This window comes from Rhipicephalus sanguineus, chromosome 9 (genome assembly GCF_013339695.2).
Source record: "Rhipicephalus sanguineus isolate Rsan-2018 chromosome 9, BIME_Rsan_1.4, whole genome shotgun sequence".
In the NCBI taxonomy this organism is placed as follows: Eukaryota; Metazoa; Arthropoda; class Arachnida; order Ixodida; family Ixodidae; genus Rhipicephalus; species Rhipicephalus sanguineus.
In genome coordinates, this window is record NC_051184.2 from 101,671,635 (window position 1) to 101,698,969 (window position 27,335).

A 27,335-nucleotide genomic window follows, 5' to 3' on the forward strand; every position below is an offset into this window, starting at 1 on the left:
CGCTAGCTTGATATACACCAAAATTGGTATCTTGCGACGTGACTATGTGACGAACATAAATAACACGAGTTAACATGAAAGTCATGACACGCATGTCATGTATAGCATGACTTACGTGCCACGCTCATGGTGCCCTGGCGGCCGTTTCTCTAGGTTGATCGACCCCCAAGTTGGTATTGCGCGACGTTACTGTGTGACGAACATAAATAATAGGAGTTAACATGAAAACCATGACACGCATTTTCCTCAATGACATACAAGACGATGTATGCAGCTCTTTGCTGGCTGCTTCGCATTACATCGATTCCCACTATGCGTGGGATCTGCCGGCTTTTTTTATTTTCATTGTAAACTATGTTTTTCGAATAACATGCGTGCACTTATTAATTTGACTCGCTCACGTATTTTTCTTTTTTTTTTTCATCAACTCTACGAGCCAAAGCCATCCACAGTCAAAGCCAAATGTCATTTATTCTTTGTTCAGTGTCAGCGTCTCGTGAGCTCGTTACGTCTTCAAGAACATTAATTTCATCTGAGAACGTGCCGCCCCCCCTTTTACGATGTGCAAAGATCGTGCGCAAGTCGTGCGTTTTTTGGAGCGCCAGTCACGTACGAGTCGTTCAAGGAATCGAAGGAATGTACTACGGGCGCTCGTAGGACTCCGCAGCATGTCCGCAGCTGATGGCTGACGCCCGTGGCTACCGACACGAGACCGGCTACCGACTGCGTGACAGTATGAAAGGTAAGTGACACATGTTATTATGCAAAGTACGCAACTCAGCGGAAGGCTGTGTTATCGCACGCGTACGAGGCGTTGTAGAGACGCTACCTTATGCCCATTTGCGAGTGACAAACATTGTCCCCGCTACCGATTCGCTATGACTACGCTCATACGAGCAGAAAGAGCCACGACGCATCGGCACGGCTTTACGGAAGGAAATTTGTAACAACTGAGTTAACATGCATGCGTATGATGATCGATTTGTCTGATGAGCATCATAGTGAGCAGGACGCAGGCGTCACTCGCATTGCATCGTTGTTAAGACAGCAAAGCAATGCTGCAACGCCATTTACTGTGCAGCCTTGTGCTCACGTTCGTGTGCAATGCAATTCGTGTGCGAAGCGGTATAATAAGCTGAAACTAATGGTGAAGTGTTGACTATGCGCTTAGACACTGACTTGAACTGGGTAAACGTAATAATGTTAATAGTGAGCTGGAGCCGTGTTTTCAGCATAGCGTAGAGACGTTTTCGTGCAGTTTGTGCGTGTGTATCACCTCCACTTGTCAGTAATATTGTACGAACGAGCATCCACGATTATGAAAACTGGCATGCACAATGCGGGATTTCATATTCTGTCAGAGTGACCATGTGAACCTTATCCGAAGCAGCAGATTTCATATTCTGTCAGTGTTGCTTTTTATACATGAGTGTACTGCCTTCACGTAGTTGTATACAGTACACTGCTGTGTGGTAGTGGTTTAATTAGCATGGTACTGTGCGGTTGCTTATGTAAACACGTTAGGAGGCAGAAGGATCTGAATAGGCTAGTTGTCTCATGAGGAATGTAAGTGTGCTAGCACAAATAAGACAAGGACAGAAGAAAGACGTAGCAACAGGACCAGCACTCTTACGCGTGTACCTTCTGTCCTCATCTTGTTTGTGCTAAGACACGTAGGTGCATATAATTTAGCAACAGGCTGTTTATGTAATGCTTTTGTTGCCCATTTAATGCTTCAGAACAAATAAAATAGATTGTGCATATATAAACAAGCCTTGACAAAGCAAATTTCATGCTGTTATGCCGAACACCTAACAAAAGCCTGTCACGTGGTCACTTGCTTTTGTTTCAGCTTCTGAATACTGTTTATTTTTATTAGTTTCTAACTTCAAGAAATTGCACGTCAAATTGATTAATGCTTCTTGACCTTATAATAAGTGCATTGAAAGTATTGCGTGCAGTTACAAAGTGTGACCTTACACATATTCAATGCTGCTGCCTGCACAGCTCTGTCATGCTTACTGTTTCTCATTTCTCCCTAACTTATTGCTTCCCATAAAATCCCGAGCAAGCGCCCCCCCCCCCCTCCCTTCTTCGGGAGATTTCAAATATGCGACCCATTCTCTCCTCCCACCATTTTCACTGTTTTCATTTGTCCAACAAGTGTGAATGAAAACAGGGAATGCATGCGTATTCAATAAAGCATTTCATTAGAAGCACGGGTGTGCATTTTGTATTCTTAGCGGCTCATCCACGGCCACCTTCAATTTTGATTCATGACCGAGCAAGGGCCCCCCTCCAAATCTTGTCGGATTATCCCTCACTGTAGGGGTGGCACTTGCTCGGGATTTTACGGTAGTGTTTCTTACTTTCCTCTTTTTAGACACATGCATACAACGCGGTAAGGTAGGCCACTTTGCTAGAGAGAAAATCGGTGCAGTCGAATATGTAAATAATCCTCGTACCTCTCAGGAGTCGCATACACCTCGCATGGCATGTATAATGTACACTGTCGACCTTTATGAAAGGGAACACGCGAGCGCGCGGCCTGAGCTCTGATGCGGCTGCCTACAGTGCCATCAACCGACAGCGAAAGCAAGCGCACCCGCTTTTCGCGTCATCTATTGGCAAACAAAATAACGAGTTATGGCCGGTGGACAAGCGCTGCTAGATTACGCTCCCGCTTCGGTCGCGCAGCGGGCGATGCCGCCAAAAGCGGACGTGCTTTCTTCAGCTCTCGGTTGATGGTGCTGTACGCAGCTGCCGCAGCGCGCAGGCCGCGCGCTCGCGTGTTCCCTTTCATAAAGGACGACAGTGTACAGTACTCACGGATTGAAATAGGACACTTCAAGCGCATATGGCCGCCGGTATATGCAGCGCCGCTCGTGGATCCTCATGGAACCAAGGTGGTGCATTGGGGTATAAAGCACGGGGGAGAACATCTACGCAGCAGGATTGCTCCTTCCGGTCGCCAACAAGCCGGCCTGTAGTTCACCACGCTGAGAGTGTGGCGCTGGAAGGCTTGCGCGCTCTCATATGCCGACCGAAATGGCTTGCCGGTGTGCACCTCTTATATTGCCGCGCGAGCAGAGGGCGCTCTCGTTACACGCGCTTTGGTGATGCAGCACGAATGCTGTGCAAGACTAAGGGATTGTGCCTTACAGTGTGCATGTAAGCAGTCTATTCTGCCAACATTTAAGTGCAGGGCCCGCTATCGTCGCGGTTAATCGCAGTGACAAATCACGGTGAAATGAAATAATGTCTGTGTTCTTCCCGCTTTCTTCGCCCATGTTCAACGCCCAATCTGCATCGTGTTGCAAGCAGCGGCCAATGTAGCGTCAACGAACACATGTAAGGCACAATCTCTTAGCTGAATCCTGTGTCTTACTTGCATAGCGTGCGTTCCACATCGCCAAAGCGCGTGTAACAAGAGCGTCCTCTGCTCGCGTCGCAATATAGGAGGTGCGCACTGGGGAGCCATTTGGGTTGGCATACGAAAGCACGCAAGCCTTGCAGCGCCACGCTGGCAGTGTGGTGAACTAAAAGGCCGACTAGTTGACGACTGGAAGGAGCAAACCTGCTGCGTCGATGTTCTCCTCCTCGCTCTACACCTCAATGCAACACCTTCGTTCCATGAGCACACACGAGCGGCGCTGCATATACCGACGGCCATGTGCTCCGAGTGTCCTATTTCAATCCGTGGGTACTGTGCACTGCACATATAATCCCAATTAGCTCTGATCGATTCATTTGTTCAGTTATGCTCTGCTTAAAAAGCGCAAATGAAGGGAAGGTGTTGGCATTTGTCGGTTCGGTGCATTACCTGGCCATCCTTTTTTTAAATTATTTTTTGTTCTTACTTTAAGAACTATGGCAGTGCAAGTTAGGAGGCAGACACAAACAAAGTGACGCACAACACAAAGCCTCAAATGCCAGCTGATAGTTTTATACATGCAAAAGGGACAGAAAACTGGAAAACAGGATGGGGGGGGGGGATAAGTGGGTCTGAGTCCATTTAGTTATGCATCACTGTCGGAAGAAAATGAAAAGTGTAAGAGCAGTGAAAGTACAATGTCAGATATGGTTGCTGAGTCGGTTGGCCTTCAAAAGTCACAGCCGCACTTTTGTGGCTTTCAGCAGCCTTGATATTGTGACAAAGTAGGACAGTAGCACTGACAATTGGGTGAGTTGGTACGGATGCATAGGTTTAGCACGGTGCAACAATTCAGACGAAAAGACGAACAATCGATGGCACTTGTGTTCGTGTGATCATTCATTTTTTCATCTGCCTTGTTGCGCCGTTCTAAAAGTGGGAGAGACAAGAAAAACCAGAGAGCATGACAGATTGACCGGCTTTATAGATACTGAATAAGCAGTGTCCTCATTTTTTCATTGAACTAAGGAACCCATGCGTTTCATTGTCGTCACCATGCCCTGGCAGGTATACATGAAATCTGTGCGGCGTTTGGCCCATGCTGAAAATTGTGTTACATCGTCGTCGCTATGCCGTGGCACATACACACTTCAATATGGCCGTGGGAGTATGCACAACTATGGTCCTGACATCTTGTTCAACATTCTATTTGGCTGCCAAGAGAATGCCTTGTAATCAGAGGCTCGGAATAGAAGCCAGCATGTGACAGCTCTCAGCATGTGTTCTGCACAGCACTGTTTTGCCCCAAGCTTCTAAAATCATGTTTTGTTTATGGTACCACTCATGCAGAATTTGCCTTTGCTGCTGCATTACTATCGTCTAATCTCATTTGTCGTAAGTGTAAATACAGTGAAACCTCGGTGATACGATCACAGCTGATACGAATTTCGGGGTGATACGAATTTTTCGTTGGTCCCGGCCAAGGCCCATTAGCCTGCAATGCAATGGAGTACGGTTGTTGCTAACCAATTTTCACCCAGTGACGTTTGATACGAATGTATGCTACCGCACAGGTACGAAGAGGTGCTGTTGGTGCTGTCCTGGAAGATGCATCAAGCACGTGCGCGCGCGGGAACGCAAGCGTGGGCATGCGCGCCGCACCACCAAATTGTCAGAATCACGGTATCAGAAAACACTTTTCTTACGGTCAGAATAAACCCTCAGAGACGCGTCACGGCCTCCGAGATTGTGTGCCCGAATCTTTGAAGCTCTTAAGTGCCTCCGTGTGCCTTCGCATTTAGATTACAGAGGATATTAGTCCCATGCTTCTTTTTCTAATGCGTCGATGCGGGCTCCTGTCGTTGTACTGTGTTTACACGTGCGTGCCTCATGTATCAGACATCCTATGAAAGGTGGACGAGGACCAAAAGAAGACCAGGACGGTCTTTGCGAAGGAGTCATGCCTCACAGTGTCAACATGCACTACCGTTGATTTCGCACTTGTGCGGGCATGGCCGTAAATATCCCAAAAACATCCCCAACACCTCCACGATAACAAAATCATAACACAAGACCGTGGTTCTGTAATTTTGTGGCCTTGATCCATGGCATCAAAGCGCTTCTTTCGTTACTTTTACTGCAGTACTCCGGTGTCATGAAAAAAAAAAACATACTAAAATTTTAAAGGGGCTATTGCTGTCGCGTGTCACAACGCACCTGGTTCATTAATTAAATATGCGCGTATGGGCCATATATTTATCAGTACTGGTATGATTGCCGACATCTAAAAACTTAACTGACAATCGTTCGGGGTTCTTGCGGACATTGCTGCGGCCCTGAAAAACAATAAATGAAAATGTACGCCAGCTTTCTTTTGTCGCATGCTGATTTTTCATGCTTTCTGCTGATATGAATTTTGGATGATACGAATATTTTTGGTAGTCCCGTGAGATTCGTATCACTGAGGTTTCACTGCAGTAGTGGGGCATGCTCATGCATAAATATCGTTCCTTTCCTGAACTTTTGGAATGGGTATCAACAGAAGAGTGTCTGAAGATATTTCACCACCATAGAAAGGAGATGAGATTTGTCTCGTTTCTGTCTTGTCTCCCTTCTATCGAGGCTACATGTCTTGTGTATTTCAGTTGAAGGGTGATTCTACAAGAGATCAAACATGCATGTCCAGTCGATATTTTTGTTTTGTCTGGTTTTTTTATGTTATGCGGGCACATTGAAAGCGCATGGAACCGAAAATTTTATTTCCAAAAAACGCTCCCAGCGCGGCAAAAAAATATTTGAAAGCGGCGCGCGGCGTCCTGTTTTTCCTTACTGCAATATTTTTAAATTTTACGGCCGAATTTAACGCGAACTATAAATTCTGTGTCGAAAACTTTTTCTGTTGATTTTAATACACATTACTGTGAATTACATCCATGCTTTCTTTATGCCGTCCTCAAAAGGAGAAAAATGTGAAAAAATAACAGGGCCCAAATCAAAAAAGTTTGCCAAGTTAAATGTTACAAAAAAGCCTTTGCAACATTTCTGCTGTAGATCGTTTTCCTACAGGCAGCGCAAAAGAAGAAAAAAATAGTTAAAAGAAGCAACTTTTTTCTAAAAAGCTCGTCTTCAAAAAAAAATAAAATAATAAAAAACTCCGGTCTCAATTCTGACGACATTTTTTTATCGAAAAGCACTTATGTCAATGAAAACGCGGTTTTAATATCATATGCCCTCATTTGCATTATTCAGGAGATATAACAGGCCAAAATGACCCTTGCTGTGTGTGCTCACTTCAGTGCGATTTATGGTAGCTTGCATTGTGCGTAAATCTAGTTTTAATTGTTTTGCTGCAGCAAAACTTTGCTCTGGTGACTTGTCGTCAAGAAAAATGTGTTCTCAGGTTTTATTTGTGTCTATTATGTGCAAAAGTGCTAAAGGGCTAATGCCTACACAGTTTGCAGCCTACAACCTGAACTTACTCTGCCATTATTCGCTAATCAGGAGCACGCAAGACACCGTGAGCACATGGTTTAGGTAACTTTGCCAAAACTCGCCTTGCACACCAAACAAAGCATCTGTATGCAGCGGCAGGCCAGCTTAATCTGTAACTAAATGCCACAATCCAGCCATAGGTCGGCAAAAATATTGGAACTCACTCCGACTCACTTAAAAAATATATTTTGCACTGAGAGCTCACTCGGACTCAGACTCACCGAAATTTTCCTCAGCCAGACTCACTCGGACTCAGACTACTAAACTTTTTCTCAACTGGACTCACTCGGACTCAAACTCACCAACATTTTGCTCAGCCGGACTCACTCAGTCAGACTCACGGCTTGAACTGAGTCTGAGTGAGTCGACTCATGAGTTCGCTGGTGTAAAGTTGGCTTTTCCAATCATGGTGTAAATGCTCTTTAACGCCAATATCTCACATAATCGGTGCTCTACAATACACCTTTTGATCTTATACCTTCAAATAGTAGTTATGAGTGGTTGCAATCCAGTAAGGACGTTTTTATGAAATGTGCGACTCACACGAGATATTTCTATCAAGAACTTCCCATGCAAAAGTTTGCGGGAGGAGGTAATGGAACCCTCCCTTAGCACCACCGCCCCCACTCACACCTCTTATCAATAAACATTGTGGTGGAGCATGAGCGCTAGTGCGTTGAGGCACGTGTGAATAGATTTTAGTATAAATGTAAGCCGGTGTAAGGCTGATAGTAATGCCGATAGGTGAGTAGATAAGTCCATTGGTCGGCAATGAAGGGTGGAGCTCGCTCAGACTCGCTCAATAAATATATGTTGCGCTTAGGGCTCACTCGGACTCAAACTCACTAAAGTTTCCCTCAACCGGACTTACTTGGACTCAAACTCACCAACGTATTGCTGAGCCGGACTCACCCAGACTCAGACTCAAGGCTTGATCTGAGTCTGAGTGAGTCGACTCATGAGTGAGTTTGCCGACCTATACAATCAGCAGGCGCACTGTTATTGAGGTGCTTTCTCACTGCCTGCTTGCTTCCCTTTCATTACGTGCATTGTACACTCTAACCATCTTCCCCATTCAACGCACACTGTGCTAAACAGCATGCGTAAAAAGTTATCTCAGTCGGCGTCGCAGGTAACGTCTTCCTGTATCATCTTAACCTTTACCTCAGCATTTTAGCAGCCAGAAAATGTGCGGTGCGGCACGATTAAGCCATAAGTGGCCGAAGCTGCCCATTTTATGATGTTTTGTTGGCACTTTACTAAAGTGCTTTCCCACGTTGAGAACAGCAGACGTCACTGGTGGCGCCAGACGGGCATTATCCTTAATTTTGACAAGGAGTCTGGCCCACAAATTAATTATCACACCCCAAAGCATTTAGACATCCTTGGTCATAAAATATGAAACCATGAGTAGTTAAGTGAGCAAATGTGTGCGGCGGTGTTCGGTATAGACGTTTCGACTTGGTCTAGCTGTTCACTACACGGGATGCATGCAGCCCATGGCTAGGTCTGAGTATTCTGTGCCGATTACTTACGCATCCACAAAAAGAAGATTGCCGAGAACAAACATTTTCGTTGCGTCAATTTTCTTTCATTCCCGCTTTTGTTGTTGTCTTCCTCCAGAAGCTACTGCCATAGGGTGAGGATCTTCGCGACACCTGTGAGGTCTGCTAGCATTGCTTTATGCGCCTCAAGGAAAACCTGTCTACATCTATGAGAATTGCGATGAGGTAGTCGAGGCATTTCTTCCGGAAGAAGAAGCGATTGATATCTTCAACAGGTGCGCCCACCTTTCCTCTGATGTCTGTAGGTGAGCTTCTAGGCTGCAAACTACATACGCGTTAGCCCTTCAGAGGATGGCAGCAGCCCATTTTCGCACACGCTAGACACAAAATCTGAGAACACGTTTTTCTTGACAAGCTACCAGAGCAAAGTAGATTTACGCACACAGCAAGGGTCATTTTGGCCCGTTATATCTCGTGAACAAAGCAAATGAGGACATATGATATTAAAACTGTGTTTTCACTGACATAAGCGCTCTTCGATAAAAAATTGTCGTTAAAATTGAGACCGGCGTTTTCTTCATCTTATTTCTTGAAAATGGACCTTTTTAAAAAAAACTGGCTTCTCTAACTATTTTTTTTTCTTTTGCGCTGCCCGTAGGAAAACGATCTCCTATAGAAATGTTGGAAATGTTCTTTTCTACATTTGACATTGTTCTGAAGTTTCTGTGTGAAATAGAAAAGGCGCCAAGACGCATCAAACTTATCAAACTTTTTTGATTTGGGCTGTGTTTGGCATTTTTTCACATTTTTTTCCTTTTGAGGACAGCATAAAAAAAGCATGAATGTAATTCACAGTAATGCATACCTGCCAAGTCTCCCGGATTACCCGGGAGACTACCAGATTTTGAACGTTTCTCCCGGTTGTACGGGTCATAGGTAAATCTACCGGAAATCCAGTTTTGCCCCGCGCGTCCAATGCTTTGTCTGGCCACAAGAGCAAAGTTGTCTGGCCACGTAGTATAAAGGATTCTTCTTTTTTTTTTAACGATGGTAAAAAGGTTCAACTCAGTTTCATTGCGCATGAAGTAGCTGTGCACTTTGCGCCGCAGTCCAGCACTTAAAAGGGTAGCCGTTACCGATGTCTGTCGAGTCCCCGTCTCAACGGTGCCCCTTATGGTCCCTTGCCCGACGAAATAACTGGTAAGCAAGCGACGACAGGCCTCGCACGCGGAGCGATGTTATCGCATGTGCCCTTCACGCGACGGTGACGGCCGGGTCGTTTCATCTCTGCTTCAACTGCATTTGTCCCTAGCGCTAGCGCGCTTTTACTCGCACGTGAAACAGACGATGCGTAAGCGATGTTCAGCGGCGACCGCAAAATCCCGCTGACAGTGTTCATATAATTGCTATCGCAGTACCCCTCCCCGTTGAGTAGATCTCCCGGATTCCGTTCCTCCAAACTTGGCAGGTATGGTAATGCATAATAAAACCAACAGAAAAATTTTTCAACACAACGTTTATACTGCGCGTTAAATTTGACCGTGAAATCCAAAAATATTGCGATGAGCTAAAACAGGATGGCCACACGGCCACCTCCAAATAGTTTTTTGGCACGCTGGGAGCGTTTTTTGGAAATAATATTTTCGGTTCCGTGCGCTTTGAATGTGGCCACATAACATATAAAAAACCCAGGCAAAACAAAAATATAGATCGGACAGGCATGTTCGATCTCTCGTGGAATCACCCTGAGGTAATTTTTGCATCTCTTTCAATGTAGTTGCACCATCAGTGTCCAAATGTGCCATTAAAAAAAATGCTGCCCAGAATATCCCGTTAACTGGAGTTGTGGTTGTGCTGCCGTGACCTAGCTTAGTGCTCTCTTTACATACAGTATAAACATTCACCTTGAACATTACGGTTCGCTTTAGATGGATTGTGGCAGTTCAGAAAAATAAGTAAAATGAAGGTTGCAAATGCAGAGCTTAACTGCTAAGAAAGAATGCCTGAGTTCACCTCTTCAAAATGGGAGCTGTTTCTTCTGCAGAAGTTTGGATGTCATGTTTTAAATTCTAAAAAGCTCTTCTGCGACCTTGTGCAGGTCGATCTTGGCCCACGACTGTAAATGGAAAACCAAAAGTGGCGGTGGCGGTGTTCTCTGTCAGAGAAACAGCAAAAGTACTATCGCACAACGAAATATTGCACAACTGAAGCATCACCTGTGCCTCATGCTGCTGTTTCATCAAAGATCAAGGTCATCGCCCTTGGAGGGACTTTATGCATGGCAGCGTGAGTGGCTGAATGGTCTTCTTTTTGTTCTGTCTTAGGCCGAATAATAGTATCCAAGTGCAACCTCGACAAAAAGCGCAATGGTGACAATGACGTCGTCCACTTACAAGTGCACGCCTCAGTTTTTACACAGGAATGTCAGCAGCTCAACGTCATCCGGAAATCCAGTCTTGCTGCTCAAGCAGAAGGAAGGAAAAAGAGAGACAGGATAGAGAGTGGCCTTTTTTCTTCTTGCTGCTTGTGCAGCAAGACCAGAATTTAGTATGAACCAGCTAATCTGCAAAGAAGTATTGTCTCAACATTATATTTGCACAGTACACATGATGAGGTCTTGCTTATGCTGGCACGTAAGAAATTGGAGCGTTTTACTTCTGTCAGGCAACGGGAAGCTGGGAGGGCGTAAACAAATGGTGCTCCACAGTTTTCATGAATGCAGGAGTGTAACTGTTCATCGACAAGTTTTTTTGGTTTTTTCTACAATAGGAAGTCAGGTCTTCAGGTTTCATGCAAATACGTCTGTAACGGTTAAATAGGGAGGCAACTACTGGCCTTTCACAAGTGTTTGGAAGAACAACATTATGTTCAGGTACTGGGCAATGCATACTCTTTCTGTAAACATTGAAAGAGAGTGCTCCATTATTCCTGTTTACCAATACATTCAAAAAAGGTAGTTCCCAGTCTGCTTCCATCTCCACCATGAACTGAAAGAAATCTACTTGATAGATTAGATGCATTTGGAAGCTTCCAAAGCAGAGCGATTAATCACACACAAAGAAAAGATAATATTCATAGCACACAAAAATAATTGGTTTTGGGCTGAAAGAAGCAATGGAATTATATTCCAGCCACTGCATTGTTAGATTCGTGGTGTGCCTTGGACTTGCACTTAACATGGGCTTTTCGAAACACACGTAGTTATTGCCCAGGGAAAAACTGAGGAGCCTCTTCAAGTCGTGAACATCAATTTGAGACCTTTCTTGTAGGGCTGGATGAGCGTTGAGAGCAGCAGTACGCACTTCAATGGTCATGTCAATGATAATATAAGTAACCAGAACTGTATACTTCCATGCCCACTGACATTGTTGTTGATGTGAAAGTCCACTACTCGCCAATGGGTGACTGGCACAGTGGCTACAAAATCACGCCCTCACTTCTTTCAGCCCAACAAACAAACATTTCAGCCAAGCATTTTTGTGTGTTATTTACTATCTGCATCAAATGAAACCCGAACAGCGGCAAGCCTTCGCAATGGTATAGTGTGCGCCGTCCAGTTATCACCAGGGACGGGTGCGCATATGCGCAGTGTGGCCAAACCGGATGCACGCGCCTGTCAATGGTAATGACAGGACGGCACGCACTGTACCATTGTGAAGGCTTGCCGCTGTTTGGTTTTCATTTGACGCAGATAGTACATTATTGTTTTTGCCTGATTAAGTGCGCTGCTCTGAAAGCTTTCACACCCATTTAACTCTTTCCCTGGAGAGTTTTTTTTGGCCAGAATCGATACAAAAATACCCATATTTTTTATTTAGCCGGCTGATTCTAAGTGTCTTGAAACAACTAAAAAAATTATTCAAGGACACTTTATTAGAATTATACATGCGACATATTTTTGTATGTTATAAAATATGCAGATGATTGACTTCACCGCACTGCACCACGGAAAGCACCCTAACATCTCCAGCCTTCAGTGCAGAAAATGTCTCTTTGAAATTTGAAATGTAAAGCGCAATTGGACTCGCGAGTCCTTGAAAACAAACCTTTAACGTGCTGGTAGGCGTTTGGTTACATCTAACGGCGTCCTCTGTCGACGTATTGAGGCACGATCGTCATCCGAATCCAGCAGTTTAGAGAAACTATGCTGCTTTTTGTAGTCACTGCCGCATTCACAGGAGAACTGCAATTCTTCATTTCACAACACTTCGGCAAACAAGCACTTTTTTTTTTGAATGGAGCTGTTGCAAGCAAGCACGCACCTCTTGCGCACAGAGGAGGATGCCATTTTCTAATTCTAGTTGCCAGAATCAAGCCCTTCCTTGACTAAAATGCATGTTTTGAGCATGTTTTTAAATTTTTTACTGTGCCATCTGTTGAAGCCAAAGAGAAGACAGCTAATTGAATCAGGGTAGCTTAACTGCGGCGCCTTAAAATGCTTGTTTCAGGGTGGACGAGCCTAGCTCGTCTTTGGTGTGAGCGGTACGGTACAAATTGTGTGGACGAGCTCAGGTCATCTTTGGTAAGGAAAGGGTTAAACCATCGGGTAGATTCCAGTAAATTCACAGTAGAGATGGAGCAGATTAGAAATTAAGATTCTTTTGGATGAGTTGGCAAACAGGAACAACAGAACACTGCATTCCTTCAGTGTTTACAGAAAGGATACACAGGGACTGGTACCTGAGCTTAATGTCTCCTCATCTGTGCATAATGTCTGCATTTGCCAGACGTCAGCAGTTGCCCCTCTTGGACCGTTTACAGTCGCATTTGCACGAAACCTGAAGACCTGACTTCCTAAATGTACAAACCTCAAAAGTACTTTTCGACAAATAGTTCCACATGAAAACTGTGGAACACTGTTTGTCCAAACCCTCCTGGCCTGCCAGTATCCGACAGAAGTAATGCGCTTCTTACATGCCAGGCTAAGTGAGACCTCATGACGCATACAGTGTAATTATGATGTTGGGGCTGCTAACCTTCCTGCGTACAAACTTGGGCAAGGGCTCATATGGGGAAAAGACAAGCTGCCAAAAGAAGTCCTTACAGGCATTTTCTGCAAGATTCCCTGAGCAGACTGGGCGAGTGTCTACACCAGGGAGACTTACACAGCAGCTGCACCAACTTCATAACAATGTCGATAAGAAAAAGATGACGGAGCACGCAAGAAACAACTGAGCACAATACAGACTGGGTGAATTGTATATAGTACAATTGGCCAGTAAAGAAAATGGAAGTCATGTTTGTATCTGAAATCCGTTGAGATACAAGTGCTTTTCTGTTGTACTTTCTTCCATTACGATCAATGCAATCGTGTTGCCCTTTTTTGCTGGTGCCCTCGAAGGCTGTGCACATATGAGCTTAGAAGCTCCCATGATTCCAAGTCTCTTCATGGGATTAATTTTAGTGTCAGTTTCACCGGCATTGTTGAACTTGATGCGGTAATCGTGTTTCTCAGAATAATGGTTGAGAGCATCGCGCTCTGAACAACACTCACTTTGGAGGATTGGCTTAAGAAATGGATAGGCTAACAGAAATGGACTTATGTAATTTGTGCGATTGTTGAAAAAAAAGTTAGAATAATCAGTATGAATTAATAATGGTTATTTCAAAATTTAGATCAAAATGAAGGGACAAGGGGGCAGCACTAGAATGAATACAAAGGACAAGAAGACAGGACATGCGCTGTGTCCTGTCTTCTCGTCCTTTGTATTCGTCCTAGCGTTGCCCCCTTGTCCCTTCATTATGAACCCAAACCAACTCACCTACCTACTTGTGATTCTGTTAGATCAGAATCTTGATTCAGTAAAAGATTAATTGAATTTTAACTAAAATAACCATATTAATCTAATTAATGCTGAAGGGCCTCAAAACCAGCTTCACTATTTTTAACATTTCAAGTAAATGTGTGCTTCGAGTTCAAACTTTTGCAACGATAAACAATGCCAAACATAGCCACGGAATAAAAAACAATCTTGTGCTCCTCTTTGGGCCTTTCGGTATCCCCAGAGTTGGTAGTGACGTGACCAGAAAATTTGGTCATGTCAGCAGCTGAGAGAACCTGTTTGTCTGCCTGCAGGTATGCGTATTCGCTGCTTATCCTTCTCGCACGGTGAGGAGAAATACTTGCCCAGGAGGAGAGATAAGTTAACGAATGGAGTGTAGCACATGAAAGAGTGAAACGAGGGAGGGCTGCATTTTGATCATCATACGCATGTAACTCCGCTAATAGAGCAGCATTTCAGAAAATCCTCATGCCCACATGTTCACTGTAGTAAGGCAGAGTGACCGCGACTGGTATGCAGGAAACACTCGTGTAAAGGAAGTGAGGAAATTTGAAGTAAAGCACATTGAAGCAGAATATCTTAGTAAAAAAATTGCTAGTCATGTGATATATACAGCTACACAGGTTATTTCTTGTATGCTATGCGTAAAGAACACTTCCAGGTTTAACAAAATAATTCAAGCATCCTTATCACTTTGTTAGATTGAGTTTTCACTGTAATCACTCAGTTCTTCTGTACCTGTTACATTCATAATATGAAAGTTAGCAAAAGTTAGTTTGCCTAAAATAACCTTCCTCATTCTTGTTTTCAATTGGGAAAAGTTTATTACCTGTTATAGGGAACAGAGTGAGGCACAAGGATGTCTTGTGGGCTAAGCAGGCATATAGATGACTGTCCAATCTAGCATGCAAGAACAACTGATTTATTCTCTCGAGGTGTTTTCTCAAGGAGCCTTAGCAATACACAGGGCCGCAACCAAATGGAGCTGAAAAGCAAGACGATGGCTCCACAAAATATGACACCCCCCGGTCCCCTTAGAGAAAATAATGCAAATGAAAAAAGTGTACATGTTTGCTGTTGGGACATACAGAGGTGACGTTCTCAAACAGATGGTTCTGGCACCCACTTGTTTTTAACACACCCTAATTCAACATAAACCAATTTTAAGCTGGGAAAAAATGCAGCATATGCCTCCTATTTTTAAACCAGAAAAGAATGCAGCACACAGAGTTTATGACGTGACATATCCTGATACGTAATATTTATTTTCACCATTCTCACACATGAACTGCATGCTTTTTAAATAAGTCTGCAGCTATCATGCCTCAACTTCACCAATTCAACCTTTGATGCATGCAATATTCAGAATATGAAGGACACATTTCATGATCTGTTGTGGCAAAATTTTATACGTAAAGCTTTTTAAATGAGCTTTCCTATTAAACCAGCACATTACTGTCGCCACTCTTTATACATTACATGGGAACTGTTTGGTCACCACCTTGTTGATTGCTTTACTGCTTTTGTGAGCGCTACAAACACAGTTTTGGTCGAGTAGTGAATTGTAATGCGTGTGGAATTTTCAGACCTGTTTGCTTGAAGAAATGCTGCATGCTGTAGCTGAGTAACTATGCTACTCATGTTATTTACATTCTGCTTAAATATCAGTGCTTGAAATGTGATAAGCATGTTATATCTGTTAGGGCTCTAACCACTTTTTGCAGGTTGCACAGCCACCTCATAACTGTTCCGTTGGCAATAGATTTCAGTATTTGTGTCCTGTGTGAAAATTTCGTCTAAAATAAAATTAACTTTTGCTTTATTTCAGATGGTTCGAGTTCCACACGGAGAATCCTGAAGCTAATTCTTCCAAGGCAGAGCGGGGCATGCTGAAAGTTATCAGAAGGCCGAAAGAATAAATCGGTGGTTCATCTGCATGTACAACCATCGTCAAGTGTTATCATGTACTGTTTTTTGCAGCTGCATAATATTAAACAGTCCGAGTCTGCCCCAGCAGCCCATATGGGTAACAGATGTTTTGATTAACACTTCTTTTATGATGTCTCTGAAAGTAAGGCAGTATGCATTCAATGAATTCGAATTATTTCATAAACATGGCTTCATGTGGTTGGATAAACCAGTTGCATAAATTGATGTGATATTTCCAGGAATGACAGGTTCCCTGTGAGATTCACACACTAGTTTTCTCACGCAATTGACTAGGTGGCAGTGTAAGGTGTCTAATAGAAATAGTAATAGGAACCACCACAGTTCTCGAAGTGGCTGACACTAACAAACTTTCCATAAGTACCAGTGAAACATGGCTTATTATTTGATGGCAACACTGTTCCTCAGATGTGCACCGTAGAGTAGCTTTAGGTCCCTGTCTTTATATGTTTAATATGCTACACTGCCCAGGTGCAGCAATATATGACACCCAAAATATCACAACGACGGTAAATCGTGCTGTCTCTGTGTGTTCGTCCATAGTCTTTTCCGCTGTTATTTTATGATTACGACCCAAAATATAAAAAGCTGATATATGGGCATATAAAAATTTGCCAGATATGGCCATATATGACATTATATAGGGATCCCATATATGGGTATATTAAAAATTGGGCAGATATGGACTTATATGGCCATATAAGTCCATATCTGCCCAATCTTTAATATACCCATATATGGCTTTTTTATATAAGTCCATACATGGGATTTTTGTAAGGGATGGTGTATACTAGATTGTGCATCCATGCGTGCATGGCAAACATGCGATATATGGTGGACTAGATGCCATGGCATTAATGATTTCATTTGGCTGAAAGGCAAACAATGCGATGTATGCAGCTCTTTGCTGGCCGCTTCGCATTACATCGATTCCCACAGTGCGTGGGATCTGCCGAATTTTTTTAATCGTTAATGTCTGCTGTTTACCGTTTCCGGGTAGGAGGCACTGCTAAGCTTTACGGGCTTTGACATGTATAGACATGTCAACAATCATCAACAGAAAAAAATACTTACGCCGCTCAGAATAAGTCGCTGTACACGCTTAATAAGATGCCGCGTTAAGTACTAGCTATAGCCAGGAAACGGGCACTTTCGTTCTAGTTTCCTGGATATAAGTGGTCCTTTAGGTAGTAACATATTGTCACGTGGTCGTGACGTTGACGAAGTGAGCACTCAGGACGTCAGAGATGAAACTCTTTATTTGGCCAAACTTGTGGCCGGGAAACTGAAAAGCAATACACTGATAGCGGCGAATACAGCGTCGACCGTCGATCAACTGACAAGCGGTGAAGCGCGTCGGCTTTTATACAGGCGCTATCGAACTTTCCAGCGATATCGCTGGTTGTTGCGCAATCTCCAGAATAAGCCCGAGTGTTCGCGTCTCGCGCGCAATCTTAACAAAATGATCTACAATACTCGTGAAGCTTCTCGAACAATGAGGCGCGGTTTGCACTAAGCGTTGCTGACAGTCTTTGTGGGCAAAAATTGAATACAGCAAAATGATAATAAGAAACGCCCGTGGCAATGCCCCCCTCTGAAAAAGCATCGTCCCGATGCTTAAAACAGAACAGGCCAATGCATGCAACAATAAATAACAAGAACAAAGTACAATAAACAATAAGCACAAGCAAGAAAGTACAATAACAAAGCAAAATCACAGTCCTCAGATTCGCTAACGGGCGTAATATGGTTTCAGGCGCAGGACATGGACGACTTCAGGTCGTGCACGGCGCCGCTGAGAGTTCGTGATGCCGTCAGGGACAACCTCGTAGTCGAGTGCGCCGAGGCGTCGAAGTACTCTGTACGGTCCGAAGTATCGTCGAAGAAGCTTCTCACTAAGTCCCCGTCGACGCATTGGCGTCCATATCCAGCACCTCCACCAGATGTCACGTGGTCGTGACGTTGACGAAGGCAGCACTCAGCACGTCAGAGATGAAACTCTTTATTTGGCCGAACTTGTGGCCGGGAAACTGAAAAGCAATACACTGATAGCGGCGAACAGAGCGTCGACCGTCGATCAACTGACAAGCGGTGAAGCGCGTCGGCTTTTATACAGGCGCTATCGAACTTTCTAGCGATATCGCTGGTTGTTGCGCAATCTCTAGAATAAGCTCGAGTGTTCGCGTCTCGCGCGCAATCTTAACAAAATGATCTACAATACTCGTGAACCTTCTCGAATAATGAGGCGCGGTTTGCGCTAAGCGTTGCTGACAGTCTTTGTGGGCAAAAACTGAATACAGCAAAATGATAATAAGAAAGGCCGTGGCAATATTAAGAGCGTCAGGGTGTGCAGGACGCGGTGACAACCTCGCAGCAGGCAAGAATTTGTACCTTCTTTGGCGCTGTCTAGAAGTCAATATGTCTGATTCTGTCATGGTTCACCTCGCGAAAAGGAACTTTTGACGGCAACGTGTGAGTCGGGACAAGCGGTCGTCTTTTTTTGGTCAGGAGCCCGGCGCTATGCGTGAAGTGCCGATCAGGGATCGTTTAACAAACTCTGTCCGAATCCACGCTGCATTACGCTTCAAGGCCACCACCCTGCTCCGTGTCTCACACCCTCGGAAGCGCCCGGAATCGATGTCCTGTCCTGGCCACGCTGGCATTCTTTGCTTCAAGACGCGCCAATAATCTCTCCTGAGCCGCGTTCGTCGCTTTTTCTTTCGGCATTGACGATACCCGATGACACACTCGTTAATTTCTTTCACTCGGTCGTGTTACGTGACATGACGCGGCAGAGAAAAAAAAAACGGGCCCTAAAGAATTTCTAATTGCACCGAATAAATTAATCCCCGTGAGGCGCAACACGCTCTTATGGCGATAGCAATTATATGGACAGTCTCGGCTGACTTTTGCCGTGCCCGTAGCCGCCGTCATGCACCGTATATATATATATATATATATATTGTAGCGAAGCGTTCGAACTTGGTAATGGGTCGTCCTCTCGAGCACCTTCTAGTGGGTCGCCCTCTTCGGCTCGAAGAGAACGCAGCTCGCGCTGAGAGTCGGCCCCGCCTTGACTGTCGCTGTATCGTCGAGTATCGTCGCCGCTAAAAACCTCTTTATTATATATATATATATATATATATATATATATAATATGCACACAAACACACACACATATGCATAATATGCATAAAACTAAAGTGATGTGGCACACTCTTGGCCGAGAAGAGGGCTTTGCGATAGGTGGCGAGACACTGGAAGTTGTAAAGGAGTACGTCTACTTAGGACAGGTAGTAACCGCGGCGCCGAACCATGAGAGTGAAATAACTAGAAGAATAAGGATGGGATTGGGCTCATTTGGCAAGCATTATCAAATCATGAATGGTAGCCTACCACTATCCCTCAAGAGGAAGGTATATAACAGCTGCATCTTACCGGCACTTACCTACGGAGCAGAAACCTGGAGAGTTACAAAGGGGGTTCAACCTAAATTGAGGACGACGCAGCGAGCGATGGAAAGGAAAATGATAGGTGTAACCTTAAGAGACAGGAAGAGAGCAGAATGGGCCAGGGAACAAAGGGGGTTAAGGATATCGTAGTTAAAATCAGTAAGAAGAAATGGATATGGGCCGGGCACGTAGCACGTCGGCAAGATAACCGGTGGTAATTAAGGGTAACTGACTGGATTCCAAGAGGTGGCAAACGCGTGAGGGGAAGACAGAAAATTAGGTGGGTAGATGAGATTAAGAAGCTTGTAGGTATAACGTTGCAGCAGAAATCACAGGGTCGGGTTCATTGCCGGAACAAGGGAGAGGCCTTTGCCCTGCATTGGGCCTATACAGGCTGATGATATATATATATATATATATATATATATATATATATATATATATATATATAAGACACCAAGAAGAATAATTGAGCAACACTTTTCGACGCGCGGAATCGAATGAGGACCTCTCGCTTCGCAGAGCCCGGCGCTAGACGGTTAGGCCACGAACAGCACCGTCTTTCAGCCTGCTGACGGCGAGCTATTTATATAGACCATTTACTTCATCATGCTTTCTTAGTCACCACATAGATGGTGCGACGTGCGCACGTGGAGTATTGAAAGGTTGTCGTGCCGCTCCGGTGAACGCCGTTGCTCTGTGTCCTACAGGGCGTGGTCGCCTTCCTGCGCTTATTTCGAAGAAAAAAGGGGGTGACCGGGGGGGTGGAGAGGGGGATTGTATGTCTAGTGCTTTCCCCGCGATGTCCGCGCTGAAGTCACAGAGCGTACGAAGGTCCCTTCGCTCCCTGCAGCGGCCGCGTTTGCGAAAGGAGCGCGCTGTTCAAACAGAAATAAGTAACAACTGTGACAGTTCGCGCTCTTCCTGTGTGTACCTGTTCGTTCGTTTCGTGCGTCCTGCTTTATGCTTGAGCAGTGCGCTTCAAGTGTCGAACTGTGATGCATGATAGTTTGCGCTCGTCCTGTTTGCGTACTTTTCGTGCGTCATTTGGGCTCGAGCCACGCGCTGGCAATTTCGAGCTGCTTTCTGTTCTGCGCGTTACATTCCAATTTATTGCTCTCGCATTCATTGCTTCGCCGTTGCGGCGAAACTGTGACTTTTTTTTTTCGTACACCCAGAGCAACGCATTACGGTTTCTGGCGGACTCTAGAGACAGACGAAAGGTCACGCTATATATTGTAATGCCGTATCTTACCTTTTTGTGAACACACAGAAGCAGAACTGTCTCAATATGGTAACTGTTTACGTTTAAACCTTTTTCCGGGACACCCGTGCCTTAATTTATTAGTGCGAGTTGCTACCGTAATATCGATTTGTCATTGTCTCACGCTGTGCAAATATTCTTACTTCTTACACCTAAATTGAAATAGTGCGATTATGCCATCATATATATTCTTTTAATGAGTAAGCTAAAAAACCAAAGAAAAGCGCATTTACATAGGTATCTTTAGGTTAGCTTTACTAGACCGGATAACTGATTGTTCGATGACTTCACGCCATCGTGTTTTATTGGTTGGCGTTTAGCGCTTATGTTTGATTTCAGGCGAGATTCGCTTCTCTTTTGTATGAATGAAACTGCGAGTTTCGCTCTAGATTTCAGATAACATCTAGAAATAGCTCAACAATGTGCTTGATTGGGGTTGTTGGTGTTGCATAGTAAACGAAGAATAAAAACAGTGCTAAACACGGGACGAGAATTGCGCCGGCTATGTGTCCTCTTCTCGTCCCGCGTTGAGCGCTGTTTTTATTCTGAGATATTTTGTGAAAAGCACTAATTACGCTCGTATATCTCACTTCTATTGCGCAATAAGCAATCCTAGGTGGTCAAAAATCTATTGCATCGTGTTCTCAATAGTAACCTCAGATATTGAGATTGTAGTTTCAGCACGTAAATTCAGGAAAATTACTTTTAGTTTGTCAAATAGGGGTTCATTTTTGTATAACAAAAATAATAGTTATTATTTTTTCTATTTTATATTTACGATGCTGCAACCATCATTGCTTCAGTTGTTTCGCTAAGCGTAGTTGCCGGCAAAATTTCGTTCATATATGAAAAGTTCACACTGATTGCTCACTGAAATTACTAAGAAAAAATTTTGACATCGCTTAGAATACAGAGGAGACTATTTGAAAGAATGAGTTCTTACCTCTAGGAGCGTTATATGCATTGAAACCCAGACCGCAGAAATGCGTGTTGAAAATGCGTTCATCCTAAAAAAATAATTAAAGCCAGTTCCTTGCCTGCGAAATCTGAGCAAGCGGCGGAGCTGGCGAACAAGCGCTAGCGCGTGGTGTACAAAGATTGAGTTGTTTTTACATGTTCGTCCTCTTCCTTCTTTCTTTATATCTTTCTACATCTTCGTGCTCCCCTTCTTTGTTTCTTTCTTCATCTCTTTCTATGCAGTCCTCGCTCCTTCTCTCCCTACTCCACACGCTCAGTTCTCTTTCCCACCCTTTGCTGTACTATACTGTACATGGTTATGCTATGGTTTAATCAATAGCCTCCTTCGTTCCCTGCTCCTCACCTGTACGTCAACAGTCCTCGCTTCCCTTTCTTTCCAATCCCCTTGCTAAACTGCACCATACAAGGCTATGTCATGCTTTACCCTCTCCTGTTTTTCTTCCCTCTCACCTTTTCATCACTCCCCCTCACTTTCCTTTCCCACCCTCTTGCTATACTATACTATGTATTTCTATGGCATTCTATAGCAGCTGCATGTCATACCCGCTTTCTGTGACGCATTCCCGCCGAGTTTTGCGCTGGCGACAATGGCGCCACTTGAAGCCAAACAATTCTGCCGTTAAAACTTTTCACGAATTATGCAATGATGTACTCCTTTTTAGGAGACTGGTCAGCTGTCTTTAACGAACTTTAAGTCCATATACCATCCTAAAACTTGTACCAAATGCTTGTTTTTATTAAAAAGTCTGTTACGATTCAGAGCATTTATTCGAAAGCCTTAGATGCCTCCACGAACGCGCACAGTGACCGACAGCGCCAGCGGCGTCAAGACGAGTAAAAAATATATTCAAAACCATGTGATGACGTCATCATGGCATCACATATCGACACAATATGTGACCTTATTATGACGTCATTGTGACGCCACTATGAATTCATCCCATGAAATAGTCGTTTGACCAAAGGTGGGCGGATCACGGGGGCAGTGCAAAACGACGTGCGGTGCACAAAAAGCTCCAAAATCTTGTGGACAGTGCAACACATTAAGAACAACTCAGGCGCACTATTTTTGTAACTTCATAGGGAAGTGAATAGTACAGGACAACTGAATCAAAACGGCACGCTGGGCGAGTTTATAACTGAATAGATTTTCGCTATGTGGGCCACGCGCCCCGAAAGGAGGACCAAAAGCAACGGACACACACGAGGGCTGAATAACAACTGAAGATCTCGAGGACAATAGCTGCCAAACACCAATAGACATTGTGAATGCTCCCTTATGTAATTGTACAGAAAACAATAAACTAATTCTTTGTGGAATTTACTTTCGTGTTATACCAATTCCTATTACGCTGGGATCAATGACGTTTCTTACATTATTTCTTCACAGCGTCGATATTGTAAGCGATGTGTTCCATAACCTTGAAAGGTATCCATGCAGCACTACATAAATGGAGCCGAAGTGTCGAATGAAAAGCGGGTACATCCTATAAAAGAAGGCAACCACAGGCGCTCCGGTTTCCAGGCCCAAAAGTTGTGCTGGCATTATTGAATGCTCTTTCTACCGGGTAGGATAACCAGCTACATTGGAGACAAGGCACCTACAACTTCCGTGTTTTTATATCATATTTCTGTACACTCGCCGACAGCGTGATTTTCGCGAATTATGCCTCCGCCGCCCCAACACCAAAATGTGTAACCCATAGCAGCTGCGTTAAGAAATACAAATTTTTGGTTCTGGTTCATGTGAAGAATATTTGGATACATAAGATATCGGAGGATACGTTAACATAAGGAGAGGGCCAATTCGGTGTAGTATAGTTATTAAAATTGAATTGACGCAGTACCCCAAACTATTGCGAGCATCTGGGGGCGTTGAGCCCCTGGGGCAGAACATGTCAACCACGCTGCTTTCTACTTGGAATCTGAGATCCGCTAAGGCAGTGCGCGAAACACAAGCTTAACTCCAGAAATACATCAGCTTATATGAACGCCGCCGTACGAGTGTTATTACCAGACACGCTAGTCAAAGATTAGGGTCACCGACAGATTTATTTATTCAGCGTTTCGTTTTCTGTGACCTTCTGGACCCTCGGTCATTGCAAAATAAGAAATACACAAAATGAACGCTTTGACAGTTCTCGTTATTTGGTTAATGCACATAACTGTAGCAGTCTCTCTCTATTTCACTCATTTGTTTCTATTTCATAGAAAGATACGCGTTTCCGGTGCTTTTGCTGCTACGTGGAAAAGGAATATGGTGGCTAGTGCCGCGATTGTGAGAGAGTCGCTGTAGTGGACAGACATTGCAGTACTTATACAGACCTACATTAAAGACGACGAGGAACCTACTCACATTCTGTGGAGGTTGCTTAAATCTCTTGCTTCGTCCTGGAGCAGCACGGTATTGACAATCTCATCGGGCACCATGGTCGACATCGACACCACTCTGCCTCACTACTTTGCTTATTAAACTTACGCCTGTATGTCTCTGATTGCAGTGTATTTTATTTGAGCTAGCTCGTCCATCTTCTACATGACCTTCAATTTTGTTGAAATCATTCCCATTTCTTTGTAACCTTTCTTTTGGTTTTTGGTCACAGCTTCAAAAGTTCACTTCAAGATAGCGCGCACACGAAAAGTTGGTTAAGAACGCATCAAGGTTGTGATCAAAAGCAGTACCGGTCACACAAATATGTTCTCCATCTTTCGTTACTCAATGTTTACGTAGTAAGAGTGGCAGCTAATTGTTTAGGATCTTGCCTCGCGTTACTCTGTAAAACGCTCGTGTAAGAGAATACGGCCGCTCCAGGGAGAGATGCGAATTTCGCACAGTCTCTTCGTGTTGAGAGCGCAGCGCGCTGAAGTTTATGCGAGCCGTTCGCTGGCGCCTGCCGTGATAGCATGCGCGTTAGCGATCGTCACAGCGCCCTCAGAATCTAAGTTCACAGTTGCTGCTCCTACGACGTTTAAATCAGGGAGACACTAAACCAGTAAATATTCCAGTGTTTTGTAGCAGTTTCTTTTTTTTTTCAATACGCGAACTTCTGCGGGCACAAACAAGCTGACTGAGATGATGTATACAATATGTATCAATGTATCAGTAGGGCGTTCTTTCATGTAAGAAATGTCCTACGCAGGAATAGCTTTTTCCAGCAGTTTTTTTTTCAATGCATTAAGCTGCTTGAAATGTAGAATACGGGAAAACAGCGGGTTAACAATTCGTAACAACATGTCACCACCATGACCAATAGTTCAACACGAGCGTTTCATTTTTTTTTATTTTCATGTGACCGGCCTATTACACGCGGGAACACCGCACGACGCAGGCCACGCCGAAATGTCTCGGAACATCCGTGATTGTTTTAGACTTTTCTGATAAGGTAACGTGCGCTAAGCGAGTAGTGGAGCTTATGCTGGAACTCACGCGGACGCCAACGGCAGCTCTGGGATGGTCGATTCTGCATGTGTAAAAGGCGACGCGTTTCAGCGAAGCTCACAATATACGACCAACGTCTAGATGTGCTCGCCGTTGTTGTTGTTGTACAGTCCGTGTTACTTGGTTTTGCTGGGCACACGCTCGTTCGAAAAAAATCAGCGTATCCACGGGGTCAATGATAAAGAGTGGGGCTAAGCTCCGGAGGGAATCATCGGTAAACCGTGAAACTCTTCCGCGAAATTCGCCCAGTACATGACACAAAAAATTCGGCAGATCCCATGTACCGTGGTAATCGATATTATGCGAATCATGCGCCAGATGGTGCCTGTGGCGTAATTTTTCATATTGAGCGAAACGTTACGGAATGACGCTAGAGAAATATGGAAGTGATATACGCACACTCACATGTTGAAGAGTCGCATATCTATTATATAACCAGTTATTTACAGTTGCGTAACGATGGCAAGAGCAACATGGGTGTTACCAACACCAGACGCGGTAAGCTGATATGTAGTGATTATATTCTTCAATACCAGGTAGCGCGAATCCGAACATGACAAAGAAGAAACACAGATGCACAGGACAGGCGTTACTCGCAACTAAGCTTCATTCAGGAAAGCTTCCCTAGATAAATACATGGCCGAGTGGCACGCGCAGGCGCACTGCTCGTACGTTACAGTCACAGTTGCAGTTGTTAGGCTCATACTTATACATTATGTCGGAGAACGCACGTACGTTTCACGAACCCGTGTGCATGTGTGGAAGGGTTTCTTCGCAGTTCTTGAATAAGGTCATGAGCACCGTGATCAGTGAGCACCAGCAGCTGGACGGGACTTGTTATTCGGATCCGTTCGTGATAGCGGTTATGAGGAGTCTAAGTGTAGTGAAGTGCGAGGTATAGTGAAGCTGATGGAAATCCTGGATGCCTCTTACGATAACATGATCTATGATGCCTCCTGTCGTGGACGTGGCGGCGAGGTCTTCTGATGCCCTCTCCACATCCAATTCGTGTTTCACGCAGTATAAGGACCAAGCGTTGTTGGGTCTCGATAAATCAGTGTTGAAGTCACCGGTAATGATGAGAGGCCTGGTACTCTCAGCATATTTATTGTAGGAGGCATTGACGCGGTTTTTGCGTAATCTACGTGGTGCACGTTGCGGGCCACGTGGAAGAGTGGGTGGTAGTTAAGCGTCTTCCAGGGGTGTTCTGTCTTCAGTTTCCTCACTTTTCTTGCGTGCGCTGCGGTGGTGTAGCGGTTAAGGCGCTCGGCTGCTGACACGAAGGTCTCAGGTTCGATCCCGGCCGCGGCGGTAGCAATTCGATGGAGGCAAAATGCCGAATGCCCGTGTTGTGTGCGATCTCGGTACATCTTAAAGAATACCCGATGGTCAGAATTTGAGAAGCCTTTCGCTACGGCGCCTCTCATATGATATCGTCGCTTTCGGACATAAAACCCCAACAATTAATATTATTATCACTTTCCTTGCGCGTCACTGTGTGTGTTCACCGTTACTGTGTTGGTTGAGACTCTGTATCACCTGTGGCACATACCCGCATGATATAAACTCTGGTTTACGGGTATGTGCCACACGTGACTGAGAGAAAGGGTTTCATGACGCACGCGACAGGTATTTTGCGTTATTAATGTCACGACCAGTGAATCGTGTTCGCCATACACTGATCCCCTGCTATGCCAATTTTGGTATATTACAAGTTATGGAGGCGACCAGGAGAGCGCCCAGACGTAGGCGGCTAGATAGATAGATAGATAGATAGATAGATACGTAGATAGAAACGGCCAAACTGCGTGAGGTTCGCTAAGAAATGCTTCGCATTTAAAAGTGTGAAAGACCGTGTATATATTAAACATCAAACTTTTATTGTACTGTTGCTTTACGTGGTTCCTTCGTTATCACCGCTTTGTGATCGGTGAAATGCAGGGAAAGTGCCCGCTCCCGAGCGAAAGAGAAAGCGCGCCAAGAGCGACCGCGTTCCCCGCTCGCCCTGTGAGAATTAACGGCAAGGCTAGAGGGAAGACACGACGCGCGTAGCGTTCCTCTTCGCGTTCCAGGACTCTAGATCGGTAGCATGCCAAACGAAA

The 27,335-nt window shown here is 44.5% G+C and overlaps 1 long non-coding RNA gene across 1 annotated transcript; it reads left to right on the forward strand.

Moving 5' to 3' along the window:
• Window positions 1-483: 483 nt before the first annotated feature.
• On the forward strand, window positions 484-16,178 carry LOC119404323 (uncharacterized). Its single transcript, XR_005186236.2, has 3 exons — window positions 484-742; window positions 10,469-10,656; window positions 15,982-16,178. It is a non-coding gene; the product is annotated as an uncharacterized LOC119404323 (long non-coding RNA).
• Window positions 16,179-27,335: the final 11,157 nt, after the last annotated feature.